The sequence below is a fragment of the Mesoplodon bidens genome, assembly GCF_964165515.1.
Source record: "Mesoplodon bidens genome assembly, chromosome: 4".
NCBI lineage: Eukaryota > Metazoa > Chordata > Mammalia > Artiodactyla > Ziphiidae > Mesoplodon > Mesoplodon bidens.
This window is the reverse complement of record NC_138160.1, coordinates 164,580,751-164,593,212: the sequence shown is the minus strand read 5'-3', so window position 1 is coordinate 164,593,212 and position 12,462 is coordinate 164,580,751.

The following is a 12,462-nucleotide window of genomic DNA, read 5'->3' as shown; positions in this document are numbered from 1 at the left end:
AGAATAATAATATAATTATTATAGAAACGTTTCACAGTGGTTAGGGCTCTGCAATTTATGTGACCTAGCATCTAATTTTTCTCCTCTCTAATTCTGTTTATATATCCCCGCATATAATCAGACTCAGTCAGATGAAACCAATTACTAAGGGGAAAAAAATCAAATTTATTTATTATATTTATTGGATGTGTCTGTTGCTTAATTATCCATTGGCACATTTACATGTGGCCATGGAGAGGGCCGTGGATGAGTGTGGAAAAATGATCAATGATCACTCTCACAGTCCAGAGGAGGCTGCCAAGAAAACAAGAAAGAAATAAAGAACACAAACAAACAGAAAAACCCTACAACCCTACCCTTTCTCGTTGCTATCAACGTGGGAGACCTGAAAACTGAAAAGCAAGTATCACCCAGAAAAATGCGTTTGGCTTGACATAGGAGAGTCTGGAAAAGGTTGGGAGTTGTTTTCAGACTTCTTCATAACCACTAGATATAATGTCAGGAAGAAATGTAAGGAGTTCCATACGCTTTGAAACAAATAATGATTTAGATGTTCAAAGGTGTGTGTTGGAAAATGAACTCAAATTATCCTGTGAGGCAGATGACCAAACCCACCCCTTGGCTGTGAGTTGGACTGTGGAAAGATGGGGGAGGGATGGTGGGGAGGGTGAGGGGATCTGCAAGGGGCGTTTGCAAAGTGACTGACCGTTAGGTGTAACTGCAGTGATCTGATGCTAAGGCAGCACTGTTAAAGCAGTGAATTAAAATACCTTTTGTTTCTGACTTCAATGGTAAAGACATACACAGACTTTTATTTTTGGTCTCATGTGTTTTTGTTAAAAAAAGTTCTCCCCTCAAACAAAAATGTTTTCTCTTCTGTTTCACCTACTCCCCCACCCCAGATTAATGGGATCGATCTCAAGCATGGCTTATTTCTTATTTTTTTCCCCACTTGCTCTCATCATCCTTTTTTGGAAATATATCAGTGTGGAAGTTATTCTTCAAAATAGATCATAACTGAAATAACCACCGTTTAAAGTAAATGTGGCAAGGCTAAATTGTAACAGAAGCATCATCTTATGTATGGAATTCTTCAGTTCCGGGGACCACTAAATTATCTGTTGTAGCCACACCGTTAAGGTAGAACGTGCATATGAACTTCAGCGAGAAAAGCAGATCACTTCTGAATTTGAGGCATTTGAAGATTGTCTTCAAGGGAACACTGACTGAAGTGTGATTTTAGGAATTGTAGCACACCATTAATGCATCCTTTAGAGAAGACAATAAGTAGATTATGATTTATTGCTAATTGCCATTTATTTGGAGATGCTGGTGTTGAAGAAACTATTTCAGCATTGTAGATTATGCTTTTGTTACATTTGGCTGCAGAGAAATGAAAATGGCAACATGAGTCTTGAGAATTGAGAGGGAAAGGTGGCTTTATACCTGTTGACTTAGCAAGAAAATATTAGCGATGAGGTACATTCTGCATTTATTCTAATCTGTATTTTAAAAGTTATTCTGTAAAAAAAAGGTTATTACAGAGTAAAAGTTGCTCTCAGCTGAATTCACTGAAGAATCCAAACAGTAAATAAAGAATCTGAACTCTCCTTCCTATGACAGTGACTTTTCACTAAGGACTCTCTCTCTAGGTATATAAGGGGCACTAGTTCTTTTTATATGATTTGTGTATGTTCCCATAGACTGAAGTCTATTCCTGGGCAATTTTTAAGTTAAAATTGTGTTACGGCTACCCTGAAGGTTGTCATTTCTTGGTTTTTTCTCGTCAGTCAATTCATAACTGTTTATTAATCCCCCATGGGGTATATACAGAATCATATACTATTTGGGTGTGTATACGTGTGTATGATTGGTTTCTGGTCTAGAAGCTTACAGTCTGTAGGCAAAAGTACCATTGTATGCGTGTGTGCATGTGTGTGTATAAAATAATACTTTAATTACAGAAGTTAGTAGTAGTTTTTTGTTTTGCTTTGTTTTGTTTTTAATAGCATTGTCCTGGAACTCCAAATGCATTTACTCTGAGAAAAGCATAGCTTCAAGCGAGGTCAGGGATATAACTTCTCAGCTTTCTTTCTTTTAAGTTCAGATATAGCAGACATGTTTAAGTAAAGAAGAAAGCCAGAGGGCTAGTATTAAACTGGGGATTCTTGCCAGGTTAACATCTAGGTTTCAGAGTAAGGGCAGATCCTGATGCCGGTTATTTTTAGGATGTTCCTGTTACCTGTGTCAGTCCAATCAGTGAATGGATGAATGACTTGATGCCCCAGAGCTTTCAGTTTACATTTTTTTATGACCAATGAGTCAATTTATGATTTACCTTTTTTTTTTTAAATGGAGGGTTTTGAAAAATGATAGGAATTGTGAAGGAAAGAAAATTTCCAAGTGTTCCCATGGATGAAAAATGTTCTCTAAAGGAATATTTTCCCTGTTGTACTTGAAAGCATATGGTGAATATGTAGGTTCAGGGATTTACTTTTCAAAACTTATTCACTTTCTTAAGTTTATCTTTTATCAGTCATTTGTAGGAATGATAATATTCTTGAAAAGTACCTGGTGAATAGCTCTGAAAGTGGATGGCAAAGGAAGAGTGCACAGAGGCACTGACCCTTTTCACAGCCCAGGTAATAGCTTGCTGGACTTCGGCAGTCAACTTTGACTTTCGATAGCCCTGGTCAGGCTCTTTATTAATGCTCATTTTTGCTGTGATTTTCAAGATGTGCATATCTCATTTCCAGCAAATTGTAGCTAAACCATTAAATTTCTTTTCCATCTTCTGTTCCTTGTGGATCTGAATCAGAGAAGCAATGGCTGAGAAAAATAGGACGGGATCTTCATTTAAACTTTAACTCTTGGCTCTTTTCCTGTTGGATCCATGAATTTCTGAGAATTTCTGAGATCACTTCTCATCTGCTGCAGGAGAAGGATAGAAAGTTTCCTAGTCTTTGTGATAAGAATGTGTTCTTTACAACTCACAATATTGCAGGATCTCTTAATTTCCCAACAGTTTCTAAAAATAACCAACACAGAATAAAAGCACAACTTGATTTATTATTTATTTATTTTTGCGGTACGCGGGCCTCCCACTGTTGTGGCCTCTCCCGTTGCGGAGCACAGGCTCCGGACGCGCAGGCTCAGTGGCCATGGCTCACGGGCCCAGCCGCTCCGCGGCATGTGGGATCTTCCCGGACCGGGGCACGAACCCGTGTCCCTTGCATTGGCAGACGGACTCTCAACCACTGCACCTCCAGGGAAGCCCCTGATTTATTATTTTTGATTGTGGGGTTGGGTTATGTTCTTACTTGTAAGTTAGAGAGACTAATTATGGCGAACGTAAACAGAAAGGGAATGCGTTAGAAAGATATTGGGAATCACGGAGTCCCCGGGAAAGATTTGGAACCAGGCACTTGAGCTTCTGCCACTGAATACTGTGTGCCCAGCTGTAGCCCTCCGCATCCCTGACACTGGGCTCTGCCATTGCCTTTAGTATCAGCTAGCGCTGCAGCCCTGGAGGCTGCAGTGGTACAGTAGATGACTATTTGTACCAGGCCTGGAAGGAACCACTGTCCTTTCTTCTGGGGATCCCGGGCTCTCGATTCAAAGTTCTAATCTGGTGCATCCATCCAGTTGGCTGCATTTTGATCACGTGTCACATCCCTGTAACTAGAAAGTCTGGGAAATCAATAGTCTGGCCCTTTTATATTCTATAATGAGGCAAAAAGACTTAGACTTTGAGCAAGATGTAAATGGTGGAATTCCCTCAAAATAAAAGGGGAGAGGCAGTCAACAAAACTGATAAACAAAAAGCCCCCAGCAAGTATTTACCATAAGTGACCTATAGGATCTTAGGGGATGGACAGCAAGGGCTTCAGTGCATGAACTTGGAAGGCTAATAGTGAGAACTGCTCTCTTGCTTAAAATGGATTGGAGGACATACCTGATTGTAAAGTTATTAAGCAAAATGCTTTTGATTTTAGCACACACCAATCTCAAATATGTTCGTCATGAAGAATTCTTTTAGTTATCACCAAGAACCATATTAAAATGTTATTCATGTGAATTTTGCTTCATGTTGAAATTAAAGATAACCCATTCTAGGTGAAGTTTGCCTATGCATAGATATGTAAAGTCGATAAATGGTATGAAAAAAGTGAAGATTTGTTTAAAGTACTGTAAGGAAGACATCTGGATGGCTGAGTAATTGCCTGCAAGGAAATTAGTAGGAATTTGGTATAAAAGATCAGACCAACTTTCTACTTATAAATTGCTAATAAGAGCAGTTGTGGTACTTGAAAGAAATAAAACCACATTTCTTTTTTTCTGTGGTTTAGACTCTCTGAGGTTCAAACACATCTTCCTCACTAAATTATTAGCAAACATAGTGAGATGTAGGACCCACACAAGTAATCCATGTATCTAGTAAAACTTTTGCATCTGAAGGCTCAGTCCTTTATTCTTCAATTCCAAATTAATATATTTATCCTTCCATCACTGTCTCTCAAGGATTTTGAGAATTAATTAGAAACAAAATCACTTTCAGTCCTTGGATGTTACATTCTGTGCTGAAAAACTATGAGATACTGAAGTGTTATTAATAATGACAAAGATTCAGCCAATAAAATAATCTGACTGAATTCTCACATGGTTGGTATTTTCTAATATAAATTACTGTAGGATTAGATAGTTAAATATTGAATATTGTCTCATTTAATGCAGTTGCATGAAATATTAATGATAATGATGGTTCTCCAGTTTGGGGAATAGGGAGGTTTTTTTTTTTTTTTAAACTGACTAATAGCTTTGGCTGGTAACATAATACGTTTCACAAGATGATAATGATGATATTTAAATGAAGGTATAGCAGGAAATAAATGGCCACTGAATTGATAAATTTCAAACAGGTCAAACATCACAAAATTTTTTTAGTCTTTGTATTAAATAGTTTTCTCTCTATTCTAATGTCACCACTGTGGTCATTGTGGTTGGCCTTGAGAATTTGTTAAAAGAGCAGATTTAGTCTGTTAGGCCCTTGAAGACGAGCATCGTTGATGTTGTTTCGTTGGCATGAGGTGTAAAAGTCTGAAAAGTGGATTGGGCTTGGAAGGAAGGCTGGCCGTTTTGAATGTAACAGTTGAAATAGGATTGTTCATGAAGATTAAAAAAAAAAAAAAAAAAGAAGGCAAAGGAAAAATAAGGAAAGAACGAAATAGAGAAAGAAAGAGAACTCATGACCAAATAGTGCAACTGGTAAAACTTAGGTCTACTTAGAATTCACTATTTAATGAATAGAGCAAAAAACTTTTAAATTAAGACTTTTTATTGTTCAATTAAAAAAATTCCCTGTTTTGAATCTTCTTCATGTTCTGGAGCCTGTGCACTTATATCTCAAATTAGGGAAATACAAGCCAGTGATAAATAGGGTGACTATTATTGAAATATTTTGTCATGAATACAGAATAAGAACATAAACCAGTGCATCAAATTGGATTAAATCGGTTGTTTTCTCCACTCCCCCCCACCCAGGGGAGAACTTTAATGTTTTGTGGGATGATTTTATTTGAAATTGCAGTTATTCTTGTTTCAGACCTAGTAATTTAACAGTTGAAAAAGCTTCCTTTTTTGTTCTGTGTAGTTAATGTATGTGGTGTGAGTGAACACATTTTATTTTAAAAAAGTGTTTTGGGGTGGCATTCTTTTCGCACAAACTTATTCCTTGATAAAGGAGCTGGCTGTAATTTGCAGAAATGACTGTTTCTTTTTCTTTAGTTGTTGGATAATTGCTCTTTGTATACACTGTGGAAATGTGCATATAGACCAGTGACAAAGCCTAGCAGATGCACTTGCAATTATCTGGAATTTAAGTAAATTTTGCATCTGATACACACAAAGCAAAGGCTTTGTCCAAGCAGGCTCACATACTGGCATGTAGATTGCTGTGAATACAGTGAGTAGATTTTTAATGGAAAACAAATGGGCCTGTTAGTAAGTCTTGTCTTTTACTTGAAAAGACACCCGCTTTAGGCATGGCCTACAACTTATTCATATTCGTAGTTGTTTCAGTTCTAAATATGACCTTTGAAATTGAACAAAAATTTTAGATGTTTAGAACAAAATGTGTAGCTGTGTTTTTATTGGAGTCACATTCGTAGTTTTTTGGAAAAGGAATGGTGAAATAAATATTTGTTTCATATTTCAATGTTACTTTTTTTCCCCTGCTAAGGACAGCATTCACTTATTAAGACTCTAAAAATGTAAAAGGGGATTTCATGGTATAAATAAATCATGCTATAGATAAAAGATAATTGCAATGTTACTTTAACGACCTCAATTCACAAGGGGGACCCTAGGAAGGAATGTATAATGGGTCCAAACTCGACTTCTTATTGTAAACAAAAGAGATCTAACCAGAGGAATAGTTTTCTGCAAAAGCCTCTTTTCCGAGTTTTGTTTGAGATTAATCCTTTCCACTGTGTATTTTTTGTTGTTGTCAGATTTACGTAAGTGAGATATTTTTGAAGGCTTAATCTTTTGCTCTGTAGTTATTCTTAGAAAATATTAAATGTATGGATGGAGCTTCTTGGACTCTCTTAAATGCCTTTAGGTCTTTTGGCCGGGTGGGAGTAGGGTGGTTGGTTAAATTATTTCTACTTTCAATGGGAGAGTTATAAATAATTGGTCCAGTTGACTTCTTTTTCCTAGTTTAAAGGTGCTCCGTGCTATTCTGGCCCTTGAATGAAGCAAATTTCAAAAGTAACTCAGGCAACATAAAGGAGTGCCTATCTTGCCCATTTTCTCCTTTCTTCTCAATCTAAAATGGAATCTAATAATAACTGGAGATCTTTTCTAATTCTTTTAAGAATCAGAAGCCTCCAGGGGGTCTAAGGGTTGAGTAATTGTTAGAAAAAAAAAGTGGATAAAGTAGATTTGGGAAGAAATTTTTGAGAAGAAAAGGGAGAGCCTGACAGAAGTATTTTGGGCTCTGAATTAGGGCAAGACAGATGTGCTGTTACTGGAATATCGTGCCTACAAAATATGCCTCCACCTTAACCATTTTTCCAAAAACAAAACTTCTCCAACTAAGGACTTTTTATAGAATTTTCAAAATTCCAGATTATTCTCTGTGCTCCACAATCTCTCCAGTGCCGGTAATGACCTCTCCACTCACCCCTCCCCTCCCCCACTGCTGTTTACATTTCTTAAAGGATCACAGGCTATTTTTAGGCTTGGAGAGGAACCAGGTACTTTCTTTGGTATTTAAGCAGCTTGCTATTTTGAAATTCCCTTAGAGAACTGTGGGCATTTTTTTATTTCTGTGTCTTGAAGCATCTCTTTCCCTCTCTGAAGGAGAAGCTGCTTATATAATACCCAGAAGCAGACCCCTGGGAACCGCCGAGCTATTTTATGGATATTTTGCAGAAAAAGAAAAGCAAGTGCTCCTGTGTCATGCACGCCTCCCACGGGGGTCTCAATTTGAGATATTTGCACAATAGCAGATTCTCAGAAGGATAAATATATACAAATCAGTTTTTCAAATGGAGTGGGATCGGTGGGAAGCAGCACCTAGGAGGGTGAGAGCCCAATAGCTCTGAGAGTCTTCAGCGGTTCCAGAGCCAGTACCCAACTGTCTACAGAGCTTGCCAGAGAGACAGATGCTGCGTGTGGAAGACAGTTTTCCTCAGTTAGATATTTTGTTCTTGTCGATGGCCAACCATGACTCCTGGGGGAAATCGGAGAGCGAGAGGAGAAAAGAAGAGTAAATTAATCATTTTATTAATCCTTATTGAAAATTCAGTCATGTAACTAAATGTCAACCTGGTGAACTTTCCATGAAACCAGAAGGGTTGTAAAGACAGTTGCGGGGTCTGAAAGTTATGCCAGGTGATAAAGCCATCTAATTTAACCTGCAGATGAAATGACTGACACAATGTCAGATGCATACCTGGAGAAAATAGTAGTGTAGGAATTATCAAATAATCCAGACTCAAAGCTTGCTTTTGAAGGATTGAAAGGACTTGAATCATTTTTCTCTGAGAGATGATAGGTTTGTTCTCTGTTCTCTCTTTCTATATCTGTGTCTGTTTATGAAAATAGGTGTATATGTGAAAGATAATCTTTTCTTCACTGTTCTTCTCTTTCTCTCCCTCTCTCTCCATATGTGTGTGTTTATGTATACACATATCACACCTACAAAGATGTGTAACATTAAGCCCAGGTTACTGCTGCACCCTAAAATATCAGCTTTCATCCACATTTATCCTGTACTTCCAGATCTCCTGACTCTAGCACATGCAGTTGATTAGATTAAAGCAGAACGTCTGTTATCTGAAAGATAGTAAAGTTCAGTTTTTGTAACTTATGACTATAGCCAGATTGTGAGTTTCTTTCAAATTTCTAGAAAGCGGTTAATATGGTAGATAATACTCTTAGTTTCCTCTCTTTTCTTTCTTTCTTTCTTTCTTTTTTTTTTAAAGATTGCTCATTTCTTTTGAAAACAAAAGAAGAGTTTGGTACAGTTTCCCAGATTCTCACTTGTTTGGGGCTGAGGACTTCAGGGTCCCTTTGAGCCAGGTTTATTTCATAGCTCTACCCTGTAGGTCTCCAAAACTAGAAGAAGTTACATGTTTGAGTGCCTAACGGTAGCCCCTATGCCAGACTTTTGATCTATCATTTTTCTGATAGAGTCTCAGAAGTTTTCATTTTCCAATCTGCATGTCCTTTCTGAGTTGGGATGGCAGATGGCCAAAAGGTGTGTGTTTGGAGAAAAAGCGGGCTTTTATTCCCCCCACACACACACACACACCAATCAGCTATTTGGAGGGTACTCTAGGAACTGAAAATCACAGCTGTGGAGCCAATTTAGAGAGAATATTTCACAATTGACTTGGGGAAGATGTAGCCTGCCTTCTTGAGCCACTGCGCTTGTCTGGCCAATATGGAGCTGTCTGAGATGAGGCTCTTCACTCAAGGTTTACATGTCTCCACTGTATCTCATGTCAAATCAAGCACTAGGAGATGAGCTTGTCAATCTGCAGCACTCTCTGGGGAACTCGGGGTCTTGAAAACCCTGGGTCACATTGATCCTTGAGTAAAGGTTGTTGCATGTCTTCTGAGATTTATCAAAATAATGATGACAGTTTTCATTTGACTGTTTCAGACCCTTATTTGTGAATGCACCTAAAAGGTGAATGATTCTTGTCCACATGCCAGAGGTTGCTGTCTTTCACATTGCCTTACACATAGTATGTGCTTGATAAATGTCTGTTGAGTGAAAGCATTGTGGATTTCTTTTCCTTTGGGAGCATGGAAGAATCTACCATGTGATTTTAATTTTTTTAAAACAATGGCTAGTTGAATGAGTTATCTTGGTTTCATGGATATATATTAGAAGTAACATTGTTCATGTTCTATTCTTTCATAAATAAGGAAATTGTCACAAATAAGACTGAAGGACAGATTCAGGTATTGAACAATAAATGTGTGGCAGAATTAGAATTCTTAGAGTCCTGAATTAGGAGTCCATCAAATGTTTAGTATGACTGAAGATATTTTAAATAATTATGTTTACATTTTATCCTTCACATTTCTTAAGAGATGCTATAGTAGTTGCTATATAGGAATGATAAAAGTAGTAATCTTTTTGGTATGAGAAAATGCATCATTATCACTTTCCATGTACAAAGAGAGGCCAGGTATATAGTGTCTTACTGGAAATTGGGAAATGAGCTAATAAAATTGGTTTAATGTAGGGGTCAGCAAACTATAACGTGGGGGCCAAATTTGACCTAGTACCTGTTTTATATGCCCGTCAATGAAAAAAAAACTAATCAATGGCCAATCTAAGAAAGAAATGGAAAATTTTATTCAAGCCAAACTGAGGATTATAACCTGGGAGACAGTCTCTCAGAGAGCTCTGAGAACTGTTCCAGAGAGGTAAAGGGGGAGGTCAGTATATATGTGATTTTGGCAAGGGGGGTACATGCAATGAAGTACGCATCTCAGGAGAAGTTTGCTGCTAGCCACACGGAAGAGACATCTTAGTTAATGGTTTTAGTGCTTTTGTAAGTATGGGAAGATGCAAGAATCTAGGTTCATAAAAAATTTCTCCCAAAAATATCTACCTGAAGTCCTGTTCTGCTGGTTTACCAGAACCGAGCACAGAGTGCCTCATCCTAATCTTTGCCCTGAATTCCTTTCAGAGAGTATTGTAGGTCAGTGACCGCAGTGGCTAATGACTTGATTCTTGCAGAACTGGACGGTGGGCAATGTTCTTTATTTTATAATCTCTTCCCTTTTGGTCTTGATTTCAACCAGTTTGGGAGGCATGTCACGACCAATTTGTTACAGGGCACTAGGAATGCTTATTCCCAAGTCAGGCAAGGATTTCATTGATAGGCCACTCAGTGTGCTATTCCTGGAGTAGGGCTTGTTAACAGTAACCAGAAGTCTCTGGACCTCCTGTCTCACTGGTCTGTTACGGTCCAGGAAATGGTTCCCTCTTGTTGCTTCTTCTTCCCATATCTAGAGTTACCCTATCAGAGTAATTGATCTTATAGAGCTATGTCTGAGGGTTCAGTCACACATTTGATAATGCAGGAAACAATAATCTTGTTAAAAAAAAAAGGCAGAATACAAGGTAAACAGCTAGTACTATTAATAAGGTCATAAGTAAGTCTTTAAGCAAAGACCATTAGCAGGTGCAGCCCAGCATCTCCCCAGGTTGTCTGACCAGTCTGTTCTGCACCAATCACTGTCTTTAAGGGAAATGATATTGGTATTGTACATAAAGTCCACTGAAGATGTCTGCACATACAAGACAAGTGGTGGGTCCTCGTGACCCCCTTGCAGGGTTGAGAAAGGAATGTTAGCTTCTAAAAAGTTATGTAGCTGATGCCAGAAGGAGACAAATTGATCTTTAAAGTTGAGCAGGCATTTGTGCCATTGGAGAGGTCTGGTTAACACATAATGCAGATGCACAATGCACATTAGAGGGGCGGGAGGAGGCCAAAGGCCAGAGAAAATGTTTTAGTGTGAAATTTTTCTTGTCTTGCCTTAAAATGCAAATTTTTATTTCATCCTGACCATAAGCCAAGAATGTTTTTCTATTTTCAAATGGCTGGGAAAAATATCAAAAGAAGGGTAATATTTCATGATACTTAAAAATTATGTACAATTAAAATGTCTGTGTCCATAAATAAAGTTTTATTGAAACACAGCCATGCCCATTCCATTGCATGTTTTTGATGGCTGCTTTTGCAACAGCAGTATTGATTAGTATAGCCCACGATGCTAAAACATTTCCTATTTGTCCTTCTACAGAAAAACTGTGCTGGCCCTTATGTTGTTTGAGGTTTACAGTGGTTCAAAGGCAATGCAACAAAACTGGTACATTTATGTTGAACTAAAACATAAAGTGAAGTATGAGTCTAAATGAACAAGGCAGAAAATGGAGGCAGAAAGAAGGCAGACCAAGTATCACATGAAAAGGTGCAGAGGCCAGAGAGAGTGTGATGGATTTGGGGGAAAAGAGACGTCTTCATTCACTTCCTCTGAAGCAGAGCGTCAGTGAAGGAGAGTGCTGGAAATCATAGGAGTCAGATCCTTCATGAGTCACTGATTTATTTAGCAAACGTTTATTGAGATTCTGCTGAGTACCTGGCACTGATTTCAGAACAGGGGTAGTAAAAACACATGTAGTTTATGGTTTAGTGGGATGAGATAGACAAAAAGATAAGTAAACAAATAAAAGATCAAAATAATTTCAGAAAATTATAAGGACTTGGAAGACAAGAGAGAGTGATATTTATGCACATAAGTGTACATCTATGTGCATACATGCACCAGTTAATTTAGATAGGGTAGACAGAAAAGGCTTTTCTGAAGCAATGGTATTTGAGCTGAGACCTCAATAACAGGAAAGAATTGGGCACTTGGAAAGGTGTGGGATTTTCTCAGGCCAAAGGAACAGTAAGTGCCAGGGCCCTGAAGTGGGAGTGAAAGTGGAGTGTTGGTGAGATGGAGAGAAGACCAGATGTGGTTATAAGGAGGTCAAGGAGAAAGAGAGTGGGCCATGATGAGATCTGGTCAGTGACCAGATTCTGAAAGATTCTGTAGGCCTCGGCGAAGAACTTTTAGATTTTATTCTCAATGCAGTAAGAATTTATTGGAGTATTTTAAGCAGAGGAGTGCTATAATCATATTAATATTTTAAAAAGATCACCCTCCCTTGAATGTTACTGTATCTAAATGGTACCTCAATGAATCTGACTTAAAATGAATAGCTATCAAACTTCTAGCTCTAATAATTCGTAGGAAAGAGAGGGAAAGAGAAATATGTTTCAAAGACACTAGAGGGATATAATCAGCACAATTCTCAATTTGTCCTGAAACTCACAGGCACTGATGAACTCAGGTGCATGTTGTCATGGTAGTAAGATGCAATAGACA